The sequence below is a fragment of the Mytilus trossulus genome, chromosome 13 (genome assembly GCF_036588685.1).
Source record: "Mytilus trossulus isolate FHL-02 chromosome 13, PNRI_Mtr1.1.1.hap1, whole genome shotgun sequence".
Taxonomy (NCBI): Eukaryota; Metazoa; Mollusca; class Bivalvia; order Mytilida; family Mytilidae; genus Mytilus; species Mytilus trossulus.
Genome location: NC_086385.1, coordinates 29,953,305 through 29,972,657, shown reverse-complemented (window position 1 = coordinate 29,972,657; position 19,353 = coordinate 29,953,305).

The following is a 19,353-nucleotide window of genomic DNA, read 5'->3' as shown; positions in this document are numbered from 1 at the left end:
GCCTACCGTCCAATGGCAATTATTTCATGCATTATTAGGACGATCGAGAAGCTAATTACAATTACTACTATTTGGAGGTTCTGAAAAGAAAAATGAAATGGATAAATGGTTTGAAATTTGTCTTCAACTAGAAAACTTGTATATATATATATAAAAAAAAAAAAGAAGATGTGGTGTGATTGCCATTGAGACAACTCTACACAAGAGACCAAATGACATAGAAATTAACAACTGTAGGTCATCGTACGACCTTCAACAATGAGCAAAGCCCATACCGCACAGCCTATGTCGGATTTGGACGGAAATTTTACTATGCAATATGCCACATACACAAAGTGTTTTTGTAACTGTCTTTAACACACAAATAGCGTGGCACTGTCTCTACTCGAACCGTCATATTTAACGTCCCATTCTGACAGGAAGTGACTGCGTATGTATACATCCCGAACAACCAAACGTACGCCCCATTGATACCAAATGCTGACAAAGAAAGCAACTACAGGTCACCGTTAAATCAACAACAATGAGCAAAACCCAACCCGCGTGACATTTCTTCTTGTTGACTGCCTTGAATGAGCATGCCCTATCTTGTGCCTCTCTTTTAAATGTCTGACTATGTGTGTTGAATTAAAATAACAAACAAACAAAAAACGAAGTCAAAGGAAAATTCAACACGGAAAGTCCCTTAACATATAACAGTGAAATCAAACGAATGCAAAACTACTGTCATATTCCTTACTTGGAACAGACATTTCTCCTCTACAACATGGAGACTTAACCCTGGTTATATATCTAGCTAAACCTCTCACTTGTATGAGCTTTGGCAGTCGCATAAAATTATATTGACATGAGTTTCTGTGCAAAACAAACGGACTTAAAACATAAAAATGTCAAACATTGGAGTACAACAAACAAACAAACAATTTTGTCAACAAAGAAAAACAATGGCATTTAGACAATGCAAATAAGCAATACTGAAAGAAAGGAATACCAAAATAAATATAACATAATAACACAATGGCGGGATGTATAAATACCCAGCCACGCCAAAATGATATTATCAAAAAAAAGACTTAAACAATCAACGTGTTGTTCTAGTTATGCCTGCAATATTTTCCAGTTAAGCACACATAAATCTCAAAAGTATCTTGAATTTACGTTCCAAGCAAGGTTCTGAAATTGATATACGTTCTGAAATAAATATACAGACATGTGAAAAGTAAAAAAAAAATGATAATCAAAATTTAGTTTATAAACTAAGTTACGGCCTGCAATATTACGTATGTGACTTGAATATGTGACGTATTTATATAACGATCGCACATAAAAATAGAGACATTTAGGTATAATCGTTTCCTAAAGTTAACAAGTGGATAACGACAGGGCTTTGCTGGCATTGAAGTTGTAAGTTTAAACCTCTCACGTGACTACGATTGCCAGTTTTCCTGTCGAATGTCTGTGGTTCGCAACGGGACACTCCCGTCTTCCTCCGATAAGAAAAGACTCCCAAGATACAACTAATAGTGCCGAAATTGGCATTAAACACTAATCTAGGTGCCTTGTTTGCTGAAGGACATTTTTTTGTACGTCGGGATTGGGCTTCTTTTGTTGAGGAAATTCAGGATAAGATCCCAAAATGTTTTTCGGAATTGCGAGATATACGTTTACTGTGACTCGGGATCATTATGTATATTTCGTGTTTCGGGATATTTTTTTTCTCGGGTATTCGGGATGACAACCTTTCCTGTCGCCTTTCGTTGTTGAAGAGAATATGTCTGCTTCGTTTATTCGTATATGTATACAGGTTATTATATTACACGAATAAAAAATATGTAATTGATAATGTACTCAGATCAGGAATGCGATCAACAAAACTTAACATTCGATAATTTTCATATTTCTAAGTCTAAGTAAGTTAATACCTTTGAAGATTAAGTGTTTAATTTGATAATCCTATCATTTGATGTCGTGTTGACCATTTTTTAAATATTTTACAAAGGTAAAATGTGTTATCTTTTAAATGTTTTTACGAAATTATTCATGTTTGAGTGTTTATACTTACATTTTTTGGGTACCTGTTTCAAGAGTTATAAGGGCGTGTTACATATCTGAATATAAATTTGAGAGTGTACTGTATGTATACATATGACTTTGTTTGTGTTCAAATTGGACAATCATTGTGCTTATTAAGAGACATTACTCCCAAAAAAATTACTGTCACGTTTGTGTCAAATTATTTTCAATAACAATGCTAACCCTTTAAGTTACAATGATATTTATAATTGTTTCACATGAATGCTAAACGTGTATTAAAAAAAACTGACTTTATTAAGCAAACTAAATTATATATACACATTCATGGATCTACAATCTGTCGATACCTGTATATTGGCATTGCACAAGGTCATATTTTTCTATGACTTTTTCTGACGTCTTTATACTAAATCCATCGGATGTTGGATGTGTACTGATTGATAAATGTCTAAAATGCTTAGATTTTTTGTATTAGTTGTTAGTGGCTTTGAACTAGCTGTCAGTAACTGCGAGTACTCTCAGACCTGTACATAGTGTCTTTTTTGTTGTTGGGTATACAAATACCAGGCCACGTCCACTCTGTATTATTTGTATTTGTATCCATCTGAAGAGTTAAGGCATTTTTTAAACTAATGTTTATAGTCCGTTCTTAGGGTGTACTGTTACAGCACTGTCCCAGGTTAGGGGATGGTTGGAATCCCGCTAGCATGTTTAACCCCACCGCATTCTGTATGTTTTAGCCTGTGCCTGTCCCTAGTCAGGAGCCTATAATTCAGTGGTTGCCGTTTGTTTCTGTGTAAATTACCTACTCGATTTTTTTCAATAGTAGTATGAAGGTGGGTTTGATTCCAAGTAGGGTCAAAATCGGTATATTTTTACTAATGAGCAGAAGACTTTTTGGCATAGGGGTGAGAATAATGCTTACAGTTCGAATATGTCTCCCTATAGACCTGCTGAATATTACAAAAAGTCTTCAAAATTTGTCAGCTCAGTACAAAACAGGTGTATTCTGTCATTAAACCGATAATGTAATTGTCCATAAATAATATTCATGTAATACTTGTTGCTGTACTTTTTATAATTTATCAATGTAGAGTAGTGTTTTATTTTGTTGTATATTTCCCTTTGCATATCGAGATAGACATGCTTATTGGGTTGCCAATTCTATCATATTTTAGTGTTCTGTATTGTAACTGACTACTGTTTTGTAATGTGTTATTTGTTTTTCTACGACTTACAAATTTTTATCACACTTTTGTATCTTTTTCCTATCTTAGAGATGTTCTATAAAAAATGTTAAAATACTAAAATTCTGCAATCTTTTGGAAATTTTGTTAGCTACATATTAGTTAATGGAATGGATGTAAGTCACTGCAGTTAACTTAAAATAGGTCAGTTGAGGTCCAACCGATGTAACAAACGTATTTGATATACATACGCGGATTTAAATATGACTCTTTTGGTAAAATTAAATTTGAGCGACAGTCTGATCCAAAACTGTTTTTAAACACATAAACATCTTCTTGAAAGACATCTTGGATAAATGCATAAATAGAATAAAGTTTCCCTTCATTTGTAATTATAAATGCTGTTTGGTTGGGTTTTTTTACGTTGGGAGTTTTTAGTTTTAAATATGCAAGGGACAACGTGACAACCTTGCACCTTACTTCTTGGAATTCGAAACAAGTTTGTTTTAGTAAAATTCTCCGTGGATAACTTGTAGATCTTAAATATGTAGTTCATGTCCTTAATATTTTTGTCTTCTCTTTCTAAAATTATGTTTATCAACAATTTGTTTGAAAAATTTTAATTTTAATTTTTCGGTAACAATTTTTTTTTTTTTCAATGAAATCAAGGACGTATATTATATGTTAGTTATACGTCCTTGATGAAATATAAACTTTTTCTTTCGCTATAATAATAATTATCTATTATTTAAAAACAATCGTTTATTCGAAATATCTTAACTTTTAATATCATCGTAATATATTTAGTTTATTTATTCACAAAATATATAACGAAGCAGTTTAGCATGAAAAGTTATATTAAGATTTTTTCTTGTAACTGTCATTTAAAATGTTAGAGATCGAAGTCGTAAACCAAAGAACATACCGTAAACCAAAATGCCATGTGACAGACCTGACAATATTGTCGTAAAACACGAGGTCTGGTCCGAAAGAACATAGATGTTACATCCCTAATGGTCTGTATAACATGCGGAACATGATTGTGACTGGACATCATAAATCATGATCCAATCAACGTTTTGTGTTGAAATTTTAACGTGCCAAGGCGATATTGGCACAAACATAATAATTAATGTAATATTAGTTTTAATAAAATGTTATTAGTTGACATCGAAATTGAAACTACACAACACAACATGGGAAACGTCCAGGATAAAAGTAATAAAAACAAAAAAAGACGTAATAAATAAATGTATAAACCTCCTTCAAGAAACTTTTTCCGAAAATTGAATTTGACTTCCAATCATGTTTTAATGTTTTATGTATATTTGGTAAGTGTAAAGAGCTCGAGGTTATGCCATTGTCCTTGTATTGAGGTCACTCAAAATTAGAGTTCAAAAACGAAGTTTGACTATGAATGCGACTATATATATGCTGTTAAATAATTCTCAATGAGTTAACATACATCGTCGTATCATTAAGTTGACGTGTAATAGAATGTTATAGCTAGCTTTTTGTCAAACCTGATTCCTTGATAACCGATTTTTTTGTACTCCTCAATTTATTGTAAATTTTCGAAGGGTCCATATCGAAATAATTTAGATGAGTTAGCAGTTCAAATTAAGCAAGAATGATACCAAATTCTAGTAAAAGATTTCAATTTTTCTTTTTCAAAAATTAAGTATTTTATTTTACAAATTATATGCAAAGCTATGTGACATAGACCATAGGGGACGGAACCATGGACATAGGCAACATTTTAGAGAAAAAGGAAACAGTCTCTGAGAGGAAATTGTTCTTCAAGCGGACGCTATATTTTCTATCAAAATCTCGAATTGTTACTCCTTAATTAACGTCATATCATGCTTAAAATTTTATATATAAAAAGTAACCGAGAGACTAATTGTTATTACACATGTACATGAACTTTTGTTTATATAAAACCATTATGTTACCAAAATCTCCGACAGTTTTCCGTATGTACACGAAGATAAACATGATCAATCTTGTTCGAAGTTCGGCAATCGCAATGTGCAAATGGAGGCAAAAAAAGTATCAAAGAGTGAGGACCCCAAGTAAGGAAAGAATGACTGATTTCGTATAAAAAGACCTCAAAACAAAGAAAAAGATATGAAAAGTAAGAGTATGATTTTAAGGAAGTGATTATGACCGCAAACGTGTGGAAAATAAGAAAAAAAGGAAACAAATAAACATCGCTCCATCATCGAATTTACAACTTTCTTATTAAACAGGTGTTTACCTTAAAACATAAAACGATTGTAAATCAAAGCCCGATCGTTAAACTACTGCACCAAAACCCACAAGAGTTATGTAGCAGAAGTTAGTTTGTAGATTTTTTGTTATGGGCTGTAATATATGGTAAAAATGTGCACATATGACTAAGTTTCGTATGACTATAAAGTCTAGAATTTGGTATAACCGTGACTAGCGATCAAAGACAACAACCCAGACTCGAGTTGTCTTGAACGTTTGAAAATATAGAAATAACAAATTCAATGATATTATAGATATTAACTGCATCCCTCCAATCCAAATATTAGTCTTGTTATGTATAAAAAGAATGGTACAGTATAAGCATACTTTCAACTTAAGGTCTCAGATGAGATTGGGCGTAATAACACGAAAAGGTAGACGAAAGCTCGTTCTTTAAATGAACTACATCTTAAAAGGGTAGACCTAAAATTTAAATAAAAAGACGATATCCCAGTTTTAGTGGAGCTTTTGTTGCTTATTTTTTTTATTATTCTATGCTGTGTTTTTGTTGACTGTTTGTCTTTTTCTTTTTCAGTCATGGCATTGTCAGCTTATTTTCGACCTATGAGTTTGAATGTCTTTGGTATCTTTCGTCTCTCTTTTAAACAATATAGCATGAATTCAGATATTATTAATTCAGGCTTGGTTAATACAAATAATTTTGACGTCTTGGAAGGCTATTTTATTTATGCGACGCTGTCGTACGAAGGCGTCACAAAAAAAAATGAAATAGCCTTCCAAGACGTCATAATTATTTGGACTGTTTTTTTAGTAAATGGCTATTAAGATATCTGTCGGAAAAATATGAGCTGCACCGGAATAAAATCTTTGCATAGTATGAAAGTGACAAAATGCAAGGATTAGAAATGTTTATGATATGAAAATATTCTTGGATACCCCCTAATACAAAAATATGTACTTTTAACTTTTTTGAGTTCATTCATAATGTAAATGATAAAGATATTGCACGGTTCATTTGATTTATGTATGTCTGAAATTGAGCTCTGTCATAAACTAGTTAATATATACATGTTGTTTGAATTTGTGTCAGTATGTCAAACAATTTAAAGAAATCATGTTAAATAAATGTTTTAGTCATATTTTCTCCAATTTTCCCTAAATAGTTTATTACAAATCTTGAATAGGTAAAAGGTTTACCAGTCCCAATTCTGTCGGTTCAAAGAAAGCTTTTAATTTTAAATCATCGACTAGCCTGCTACATTTTTCGACTGAAGTTATATACAGGCACAAGAATTCTCTTAGAGAGGGGGGGGGGGGTAACTCTGTCCTCAATAAAAGATGAATGATATGCCCCTGTCACTCTTTGTCCGTCACTGTCAGAACTGATAAGAATAATTCAAACATACGCAAATAGGATTGGGAAAGTCGAGAGAAGTTCAAAGTAAAACGCACATGTACGATTTTTGTATTTGTTCAAAGCGATATTCGGATTTAAAAAAAAAAGACAAAATACGGTATATTAACACGAACATTGGACAGATGAACCTTTAATCTTCTTATAAAGAGGGCAACTGCTGCCTTGGGCTGGCGTTGTTTAGACACAAGCCATTCAGGCGCATTATTGTATTGTATTGTATTGAGACCATCTTAAACCCGCCTCCAGACTGTGGGATTATTTCGCTGTGCCCATTTGTGGCCCTGGACGGGTTTCTTTTCTTAATTCGGGTTGTAGTGGTTTTGTTTTAATTTTACCTGGTATCATTATCTATACTACCCTTTAAAAAACCTGTTTGATTGTAATTTTGTTGAAAATAATATTGTATCAAACGGGAGGTGATTTTATTTTTTCAATTGGAAGACTAAGACAAAAAAAAAAAACACCATCGAAGGCGACTTGAAAATTGATGATGTTATCTTAAAAATCATCAATCATATATTGCCCTCGAATTCTTTTCGATATACTTCGTGAATTTCTGCTATTCACGCGAATAGAACGAAAGGAAATTCCTGAACTTGACATATCACATACGAACGCAGTGTATTGGAAAATCGTTAAGGTTACATGTATACATTTTACAACTTTTACCATGTTAAAACGTCACTTTCTACTGAGCCAGAAAAGCATCAATTATGTAATAGACGCATATTTCATCTTTTGTCATTTTTTTTATATTTTTTTTCTTTTAATGATTACATTCTTTTTGTAAGAAAACAGAAAATAAACTCATTTCCTACGGAAGTGTCAGCAAATATTGCTTTAGAATTAAGATGCAGAGCTAGGGCACTACACGCATGTCACAAATGAAAAGCAAAAAATTAAGTGTAATAAACTTTAGTGACAAGAATGTCAAACATGATCTCTATATTATTAAAAAAAAAAGTTGTGGAGTTGTTCGAACGTACACACTGTTTTTAACTATCGGGTCAATAGAATAACTGCCATGTCATCATACTGTTAAACATGCCACGTTATTTAAAAACAGAACCGGCGTTTATAATTTTCTCCCAAAACGTTTTCAGCATATTTGGATGAAAGCTTCCCGCTCTCTCACACGTTAAAAAAATACATGTATTTCAAAATCGACTTTGGGAGGGTAGTAGCCAGGTAAGGATCTGTCCCATCCCATCTTGGCCTTACTAATTGAAAACACCTACTTATTTATTGAACTGTTTTAAGTTTTACATGACTGAGATAGTTGCCACTGGACTTGAAGCGAACAACAATCTGTCACGGCGAGTCAATTTCATTATTGGTCAACTTAAATTTACATTGATAGATTTATAACAGTTAAGTTATACTAGAATTATAAGTAGAACATAACCTTTTCACCTGCCGACCGAGAATTGCCCTTCCCACGAAAAACTTTTTTGGATAAGTTCTAGAAAACACGGTTAGCGGTATGTATTATGTGGCTTAATGTTTGTAATAGTCTGTTCGGTTACCGGACGGATATGTAAATAGCAGACAAACATCAAAATAAATATTATAAGTTGTGAAAATTAATAATATGACTATAATGTGTGGTGTTTCACATCAAGTTCTCGTCTGACATCTACGGTCGATGAACCCCTTAGGATTTGAACTGTCTATTTTAAGAAATCTTTGAATACTTAATTTTGGTATATATACATGTACTTACAACATGTATTTTTTTTTAAATGTTTTGTCAAGTCAATAAGAGGTAGCAAAATTGGGAGAAAAATAAAACAAGACCGTCGATAGCATGAAGAACAAAAAAATACGCATTAACTGAACACCTAAAGTCGTCTAGGATCTCAGACTATTACAACTATATGTGACTTTGTACATTCATTTATAGTTACAGCTAGGATGAGAATCGTTGGTTTGATTTCAAGGTTATGCAAAGCAGACATTACAATTGGTACTTGCTTTGTCTCTGCAAAGCATGCGGCATCCAGTAGAAAGAACAAGGACTGGTTGACTACGGGTCAGAATAAATAGTCTAAGTAGGGTGTTGTGTTTTCATGTAAATTGTTACCATGGGTGCTAGCAAAACCCCTAAAAACCACTGCGACACCTATCTAAAGGCTCCATTTTTGTTACCCGGGTTACATTGCCAGTATACATGCACAATCTTGAATTCCCTCATTTTCCACTGACTGAGTCGAAATTCCCGCGCATCATCTTGCTCGACCAATTGGCAGGAGATATATATCTATTTGGTGTATTGTTAATATATCGGGTCTTAAAAATGTATGCTTGAAATTTTTACAACTGGACATTAAACACACAACAATCAATCAATCAAATGGTGCATAAAATTGTACAACATTGATTAATCCGTCTCTTCACTGTTTAGATCGTATGCATCATGTCAGGTATTTGACGGTACTTGGATTCACACCTGACAAATTTTGTAACTCCTTTAAGTTAATAAATGTTGACAAGATTAAATAGCGGTTTGACTGTTTTTGTGTCTGTGGTTAAAAAAGTTTCAATGTATTTAACCGTCTTTTAAAATTTCAACTTTTGTCTCAGATCTTTGAAAATGAAAGCAAATCAAGACATCCACATCGGAAACTTTTCGCATAACTTTGCAAACTGAGAAGATCTAGGATAAGAGAGAGGCGAAATTCAAAATCAATAAGTCAAAAACAAACTTATAATGCCATGGAAAAAGCGAAAATTGACGAAAAGATCAAGAACACAACACAACACATAAACCATTAAAGAAAGGGAACGGGGTGTGGGGGAGTGGTCTCAAGTGCTCCGGAAGCAGATCCTGATCCACATTTTGCAACCGTCTTGATCATCACTGTTACGCATTAAAACCATTTTCTTGAAATTATAATAAGCTTTGTAGAAACATAAATTGTCATATCTATGTTTCACGTGAGAGCTTTTTGGAAGCATCAATAGAGTTTTTATAGAGTTGTCCTCCTTTAAATGTCCTCCTATATGAACATTTTCATCAAACTGTAAATACGGGATCAAAACTGTATGGTATATGCCCTTAATCAGGAAATGTGAACTTCCTTATTAACATAATTGAAATACATTTGATATTTTCCAGTCTTTTGTTTCGCATGGTTAATAAAGACATTTTATTGTCTCAAAAGAAAAATATGCGTTCCTAATTGCGGCCTGGTATAACTCACCCTGTTACTTCAAAATTTCAATGTGTAAATTCATAAACTATTACGAAAAATGCGACAGGGTTATAATCACAATAACTCATGAAAAACTCACATTTTTTTGTGATTTAAGCTAATGTATGAATATTTAGTTAAATTGCTTAAGCTTAATAGATGACTAATAGTTTTTACTGCTTTAGCTTAGTGTGATTTAAGCAGAATTTTTCTCAATATCGCAAAAAAAAAAATGTTTGTCTAAAATGACAAAATCGCAATAATAAATGCACGCAATTATCTCTGAATTAACATTTTTGAACTTTGAAGTAATAGGGTGCTATATTGTTCCATTTTCTGTAATGATAAAGTGCAGTTAGATTTTGTATGTTAAAACGTACAGAAAAAAATCGGTAAAATTGTGTTATACATTAACAATAGGATGATAAGTAACTGTTCTTTTATTAAGCAAAGTCATTTTATGTGATAACCATATGTTATAGATCTATCGTGTCTATTGTTTAATTATAGATCTACATTCTCTACTATTCTTTTAAGCATTAAAGTAAATTCCATTAAGTATTCAAGTGCAAAATTCGTACAAATCATAACACTATTTTTACAGCTCGTTTGAGCTCACATTGTTGAAATATGTATTTGATGAGAACTGGGTTTGACAAAGAAATGAAAGCTAATTGCAGCATTTATAAAATGAATCTTCGAATAGAAAAAAAGAAAATTGGCATATTGTTTTAAGGAACCCCCCTTTTTTGGACGATCAATGTATTTGAATGGGGACATGTAATTGGAACCCCCCCCCCCCCCTTTGTCCTGGGTTTAGGAACCCCCTTTTTAAAATGGCTGGATCCGCTCCTGGTATTAGAGATATTGTCAATATGTCGTCTATGGTAAGTATTTTGTAGTTGAAAATGGACGCGTAAGTGTTGACCGAAGCACTTTTTGGAGTTCAAATGAGATGTAAAAGTAAACATAATTTGCATGAAGAGTGGAAACCTTTAATTCGCCATATTACTTAAAACAAACGAGTGACACTAAGCTGTTCGTTTGTTATACTTTTTGGTATCTTAGCGCATTGTATCATGTTCGTTCTCTTGTACAATACACTGGCCCGAGAACAGTTATTCCATAGTGCATTTTCTTTTAGACAATACATTCAAATTTAAAAAATCGCATCTGCTCTTTTTTAAAAAGATTTTTACAGTGTAGTGTACTACCAGTGAGACGAATAATATCAAATTTATAGAAACTTCTACAAGCTTTAACTCAAAATATTGACAATTCTGTGTAAAGGGGGTGTAAAATTCAGTTTGACAGCTTCAGACGTGATAAAATTTGACCTTTTTGAACTGGACCAAATCACTACTTAACATAAAGATTCAGCACCCAAATATTTTTGACATGTAATTACATCCCCCCCCCCCCCCCCCCACACTTAATGTTTCATGAATTTGATATCAAGAAATAAATTGGGAAAGTGTATCAAATAAAACATGCAAGTTATGCACTGTTTACACTAGGGACTATAGACAACGAAAACCAAAGGACGATAACTGTGTCCTTGGACCCACTAAAACATTTATGTTATTGTATTACTTTAACTGAATTGGTTTTTCTCGTTTAAGCCTCTTAAAAAAAATAGTTTAATCCTGCAACCAAATTAACTAATTTTGTTTTGGTGCACATTTTACAGATGCGCATATTCCTGTTATATGCATATGACTAATGTGTTTTTCCCAGATTTGTTAGGGATTAAACGCTTACATTATATGATTAAAAATTTAAATACTAGATTGAAATGCACTCTTTGATAATTTCAAAATTTTAATTTCAAGTAGAGCTCAATAGAATAACTGTCACTCACACATATTTGGAGAAAAGGAACTGTTTTATTCCAAACTATCCTGATGTTAATCGCACGCTAATATCAAATGTGAATCGGTCAATGCTTTTACACCCCACTACAATAAGAAAAGGGAAGCATTCGATTCTTTCTAGCGAATTAGGGAACAGCTATTTTAACTTCAAAGGGGATACTGTTTTTGTTTGAGTAAATCATTTTTTTCTTTCTTTTTCGACGCTTTATATCACTCGAATTATTTTTTTGTTTCAAAATTTAACACTATAAGTTAACTCAGTCCGTTATACATAAAGAGAACGATCATTTAACTTGATTGTTTGATTGTTGGTTGCTTAACATCCAGTGGCAAATTGGACGTTAAGCAACCAACAATCAATCAATCAAGTTAAATGATCGTTCTCTTAATGTGTAACGGACTGAGTTAACTATCGGCAAAGATTCACTATAACACATTCCATGCACCCGTAATACGCGTCACTTCGTATGTGAACGGAAGTGTTAAGTTTGATTATTAAAGCCCCAATATTTACTTGACAAACAACACTAGACTAGAGTGCTCACTACTTAACAATTTGGAGGAACTAATAATCACTTTGTTTATAAATATAAATTGTAACCTTTGAGGACAAAACTCTTTAACTAATTTATTTGGGGTATCAAAAGGGGAAGTATACCTCGAATCTCAAAGATAGTTTCGGGACATTAATAAATAGAGTCTAAAACTATGTCTATGAACAGACCACGTAAAGATATAAGGCTCCGCTCATACAGTTCTAGCTATATCTTAACTGTCTCAAACTACGTTGGAGGATATTAAAATGAAACGTCAATTTAATGTTCAAATCCGAACGTTGATTTTTTTTTTTTTTTTTTTAATTCTACATTTTCTTTTAAAAAAAAGTGCTTCTTAAGGTAAGTGTAAAAGAAAATCCTTTCAATTTTGATTTAAAAATAAGTAAATTTGAAATTGAAAAATGTATCTTATTTTAAGAAATAGTTTGTTTTTATTCTTTCCCTAATAAAAAAAACCACGTACTATTAAAAAAAACTCAATCATTGAGCGAACACAAATTGGTAACTAGCATAAATTGTTGGAAAAAAATTTAAAAAAAGATCAGTTTACTCTTGGTATGAGAAATGTATTTAAACTAAAGCCGAGAGCTCAATTTATCTGTGAAATAAACAAAAAGAAAATAGTAAAGCTATCACCATACCCAAATATAGGCCTCATCGAATTTACCTATCATGTTCAAGTAAAGCGATGTTTTGCACAAATATTTACATTTTAAAATGTCTTGTTTATCCAAATTAAGATAATAGTTTTGTCTATATAAAACATCATGTTTATGTAACTTGTAAAATTAATTAGAATTTGATACAACATTACCATAACAAGGAGATAACATCTGTCAAACATTTTATTTATATTAGCTGTTATTTTCCTGAAGATTTGAAACATTTGTTAGTTTAGAGGGCACGGTTCAGACTCCGCTGCATATCTTCAGAATTAGTTGAACGGGTCATAATCTTCCCAAATCTGCATCGCATGCGATTGATCTTAATGATTTGGTTTGTGATACAGATATTCTCCTCATATTTCTGGAAAGACTTGCCATTGACCCTCCTTTTTTTCTTCTGCTGATGGAATAAGCATAGACACATACGAAGAGCTTTCATTTGGAAATGATTGTCTTTTCAAATTTTTTATTATTATCGCCTACTTTCCTTGATCATTATTTACAACTGTGTTCTTTCAAACACAGTTCTTATTTTGGAAGCAGTTTTCAAATTTCAGCTTTCTCTTCTGTGAACTGATATAATAATGTATGTGTGGCACCAATCCAACTAAAGCAGTCACTATGATTGGAAGTACAGTGAAACCTGTTTAAACTGAACCTCTTCGGGACTTATGATTTTGTTCGGTTTGGGCCGATAATCGGTTTTATCAGGTTCACAACACACATAATTTGATATGACGGTGCTTACGAAGTTGTAGGTTTGGTTTAGACAGGTTTTCGGTTTATGCAGGATTCGGTTTAGCCAGGTTTCACTATACATCAATACCTGTCATATAATAAGATACCCAAGACTCATTCAATCCTCGGTAGAATCCGCTACTCTCCTTCTATTTTAACTGTTAGATGAGGGTACGAAATAGGCCAAGTTGAGACGAATGACTCAAGACTTAATTTCATATACTGGTTTAAACTTTTGGTTAGTTATAATTGTTTTAACTTAAGATCACCTTTTTTAATTATTTAATTTGATTACACTTTGTACCAATGATATGATTGGTTGATAGATAATATATGTTTCATATACTCTTCTCATCCGATTTTATATATTTTAATAGGCTACTGGGGTACTGAGAAAATAAAAATCCCATTATCATGGCCGGCAAAATCAGAGATACATACTATATTTTAACTACATATGTTAGTTCCAGGATTATAATTTTAAAACAATTATGAAAACAAGGATTAATCCTTGATGTTCAAAACTGTAATAGATGTGCCTACGTTAATTCCCCTTTAATTTAGACAGATTTATCATTTAGTATTTAAAAAATGTTTATTTTAAGTTAAATTTGATTTCAACATATAAAGATAGAAGTAAAGATTGTTAATTTTACTGTTTTAGTATTAACTTTTGACGTTTTAATAATGTTTTGTGAATATTCATTTATTCAACTTTTTATCAGTACCTTCTTTGTTAAAGTTATCCTATTTCATGACAATATAAGAGTAGATAAACCGACCTAGCAAAAATGTGCACAGGCCTCCAATTTCTCTTTTGGGTATCTGATTGTTCAACTCGTCCATCTTTAACTCTCTTGAGTTAACTGTCTCTACAATATCCAAATCCCTGCTGAAGAAATTACGCTCGTAATGTATCATTCCACTTAAACATCTCCTGGTGGAAATAATCTTACTTAAGCACAAAGTTAGCCACCACTTCGGTGCAGTTCTTTAAAATTAGTCACCCTTTTGGTGCAATAGTTAGCTACTTTTAAAAACACAACGCGAAGCAAATTTACTTTACTCAAGACTAACTTTGGGATTTTCATATTACATTTGAAACCATTTATTTTTTAACTTCATTCAAGAAAGTTTTCTGACTCTTGTATATTTTATAAAATGAATTGGGTTTATAGTTCACCTTCGCGGGAGTATTTGCACCATGATGAAACCAGTTTATACTTGAATAAGATGCTTCAGCATTATCAGTGCCAAAAAATAATAAAATTAAAATTCGAATATTTAACTCAACTTTCTCCCTTTCATAATTGATAAAATCAAACATATTTAACATTTTAGGATATGTGTTTGCCTGAGAAAAAGTATAAAGAAAACATTTGTTATATTTCTAAATATGTTCATAAGTTTTAATGCATGCTTTCGTTGTCTTCGGAAAATAGTAACATACAAAAGTGCCAGTAAAAAAAAAGACGGCAAACCAGTTAAGATCATATCAGTTATTCCCAATTCCAGAAAGGTTCGTGCTGTTTGGTTGTTTTAAGCTGTATAATTGTATTTTGGTGTTGTTTTTATTTTCATTTTGTGATGGCTTGGATTTAATTAAAGGTTATAAAATGTCCCTATAAATTTTCGTCCCGACTTAATTGAGCCAGCACATGATATACCTTACCTAAAACTGCCAACACATATATAAAGCCTGAAATTTGTCAATAAAGAAACGTTGTATCTAATTGTCAACAGAGATAAACATTGCCGGAAACTGTCGACACATAGATGAACATTGCCGCAAACTGTCGACACAGAGATGAACATTGCCTAAAACTGTCTACACGGAGATGAACCTTGCCTGAAACTGTCAAACACAGAGATAAAATTTGCCATACAACATTACTGTCAAACCAGAAATAAACATTGCCGGAAACTGTCAACACAGAGGTGATATTGCCTGAAACTGTCAGATGAACATTATTTGTAACGGACAACACAGAGATGAACATTGCCTGAAACTGTCAACACAGAAATGAACATTGCCTAAAACTGTCAACACAGAGATGAACTTTGCTTTAAACTGTCAACACAGAGATGAACATTGCCTGAAACTGTCAACACAGAGATGATCTTTGCCGCCTGAAACTGTCAACACAGAGATGAATATTACCTGAAACTGTCAACACAGAGATGAACATTGCCTGAAACTGTCAACACAGAGATGAACATTGCCTGAAACTGACAACACATAAATAAACTTTGCCGGAAACTGTCAACACAGAAATGAACCTTGCTTAAAACTGTCAACACAGAGATGAACATTGCCTGAAACTGTCAACACAGAGATGAACATTACCTGAAACTGTCAGCACAGAGATGAACCTTGCCTGAAACTGTCAACACAGATATGAACATTGCCTGAAACTGTCAACACAGAGATGAACCTTGCCTGAAACTGTCAACACAGATATGAACATTGCCTGAAACTGTCAACACAGAGATGAACATTACCTGAAACTGTCAACACATAAATGCATTAGATGTTTTAGAAACTGACAATAGAAATGTGCTTTACCTGAAACTGTCAAAACAGAAATGAACCTTGCCCGAACCTGTCAAACACAGAGATACTGTCAACACAAAGATGAACATTGCCCGAACCTGTCAAACACAGAGATACTGTCAACACAGAGACATACATTGCATGTTCTAGTAACTGTTAATAGACATTTACTTTACCTGAAACTGCCAACACAAAAATAAACATTGCCTGAAACTGTCAACACAAAGATGAATCTTGCCTTAATTTGTCAACACTGATATATTCCTAGCCTGAACTGTCAACACAATGACATACATTTTATGTCACTGTCAACAGAGATGAACCTTGCCTGAAAATGTCAACACAGAAATAAAACATTACCTGAAGCTGTCAACAAAGAGATGAACCTTTCTTTTAACTGCCTTAACAAAGATGAATCTTACTTGAAAATGTCTACATATCTAACTTAATTTGTATGAAACAGTCAACGCACAAGAGGAGCATTGCCTGAAATGGTTTACACTTGAGATATCATTGGCTGAAACTGTAAACAAATAGATGTCAATTGGTTGAAACTGGCCATACAAAGATGTATCTTGTTTATAACTGTCAACAGAGATAACACAAGCTTGAAACTGTCAAGACAGAAATGATATGAAACTTTAAATGCAGAGATGAACCTTGTCTGAAACTGTCAATGCGAAGATGTACTTTGTCTAACACTGTCAATGCAAAGATTTACTTTGGCTGAAACTGTTAACTTATAGACGAAACTTGCTTAAATCATCAATACTACTGTGGATTCATTATTATTCGTTGGATATCAATTTTCGTGGATTTCGTGGGCACAGTCAAACCAAGAAATTAAATATTCAACGAATGATAATTTTTCTATATGTTTGTATGCAGACTTCAGCAAAACCACGAAATTAAATATCCACGAATATGCAAGTTTTTCTTAATCCACGAAAATTGGTACCCACGAAAATAAATGAATCCACAGTATATCTATCTTATATGAAACTGTCAACACATTTTTCATAAAACTGTCGCCAGATAGATGTCTGAAACTGTCAACAAAAACTATGGTATCTTGCCAGAGACTGTCGACAAAGAAATGTTCCTTGTCTGAAACTGTCAACAGATTTGACTAATGCATGAAATTGTCAACACAGAGATATGATTTGCCTGAAACTGTCAAAAGAGATAAACCGTTCATAAAACTTTAAACACAGAGATCCACCTTCCGTGAAACTTTCAACAGATAAAATGTGTCTGAAACTGTCAACAAAGATATGTTAATTGTCTGAAACTGTCATCACAAAAGATATATTTTGCCCGAAAGTGTCATCAACAGATGTATCTTACTAGAAACTGTCAACAGAAATGAACCTTGCCAAACACTATCAATACTAAATGTACTTTGCCTGAAACTGTCACCAGAGAAGAACCTTTTATGAAATTGTCAACACAAAGATGAACCTTACATGTACATTATGTTTGAAACTGTCAACAAAGAAATGTACCCATGCCCGAAACTTTTACACCGAAATGTACCTTTCCAGAAACTGTCAACAGAGATGGACCTTGCATGAAACTATCAACAGAAAGATGAACCTTGCAGGAAACTGTCAACAGAGATGAACCTTGCAGGAAACTGTCAACATAGGAAACCCAAGCTTGAAACTGTCAAAACAGAAATTATAACTTTCAATGTAGAGATGAACCTTGTCTAACACTGTCAAAGCGAAAATGTACCTTGTCTGAAACTGTTTGCTCATAGACGAAACTTGCTTGAATTTATCAATACTATTGTATCTTATATGAAACTGTCAACACAAAGATAAATTTTTCATAAAACTGTCGCCAGATAGATGTCTGAAACTGTCAACAAAGTGTTGTAGATTGCCAAAGACTGTCAACACAGAAATGTACCTTGTCTGAAACTGTCAACACAGTTGAAATTTGCATGAAATTGTCAACACAGAGATATGCTTTGCCTTAAAATGTCAACAGAGATTAACCGTTTATTAAACTGTCAACACAGAAATTAATCTTCCATTAAAATTTCAACAGATAAAATTTGTCTGAAACTGTCAACAAAGAAATGAACATTTGCCCGAAACTTTTAACACTAAAATATACCTTGCAAGAAAATGTCAACAGAAAGATGAATCTTGCATGAAACTGTCCACAAAAAGATCAACCTTGCATGAAACTATCAACAGAAAGATGAACCTTGCAGGAAACTGTCAACGAAAAGATGAACCTTGCATGAAACTGTCAACAGAGATGAACCTTGCAGGAAACTGTCACCAGAGATGAACCTTGCATGAAACTGTCATCAGAGATGAAACTTGCATGAATCTGTCGCCAGAGATGAACCTTGCATGAAACTGTCACCAGAGATGAACCTTGCATGAAACTTTCAACAGAAAGATGAACCTTGCATGAAACTATCAACAGAAAGATGGACTGTCTGAAACTGTCAACAGAAAGATAAACCTCGCATGAAACTGTCAACAGAAAGATGAACCTTGCATGAAACTGTCAACAGAAAGATGAACCTTGCATGAAACTATTAAAAGGGAGATGAACTGTCTGAAACTGTCAACAAAAAAAAGATGAACCTCGCACGAAACTGTCAACAGAAAGAGGAACCTTGCATGAAACTATCAACAAAAAGATGAACCTTGCATGAAACTGTCACCAGAGATGAACCTTGCATGAAACTGTCACCAGAGATTAACCTTAAATGAAGCTGTCAACAGAAAGATGAACCTTGCATGAATCTGTCATCAGAGATGAACCTTGCATGAAACTGTCACCAGAGATAAACCTTGCATGAAACTATCAACAGAAAGATGAACTCAATTGTCTGAAACAGTCAACAGAAAGATGAACCTTACATGAAACTAT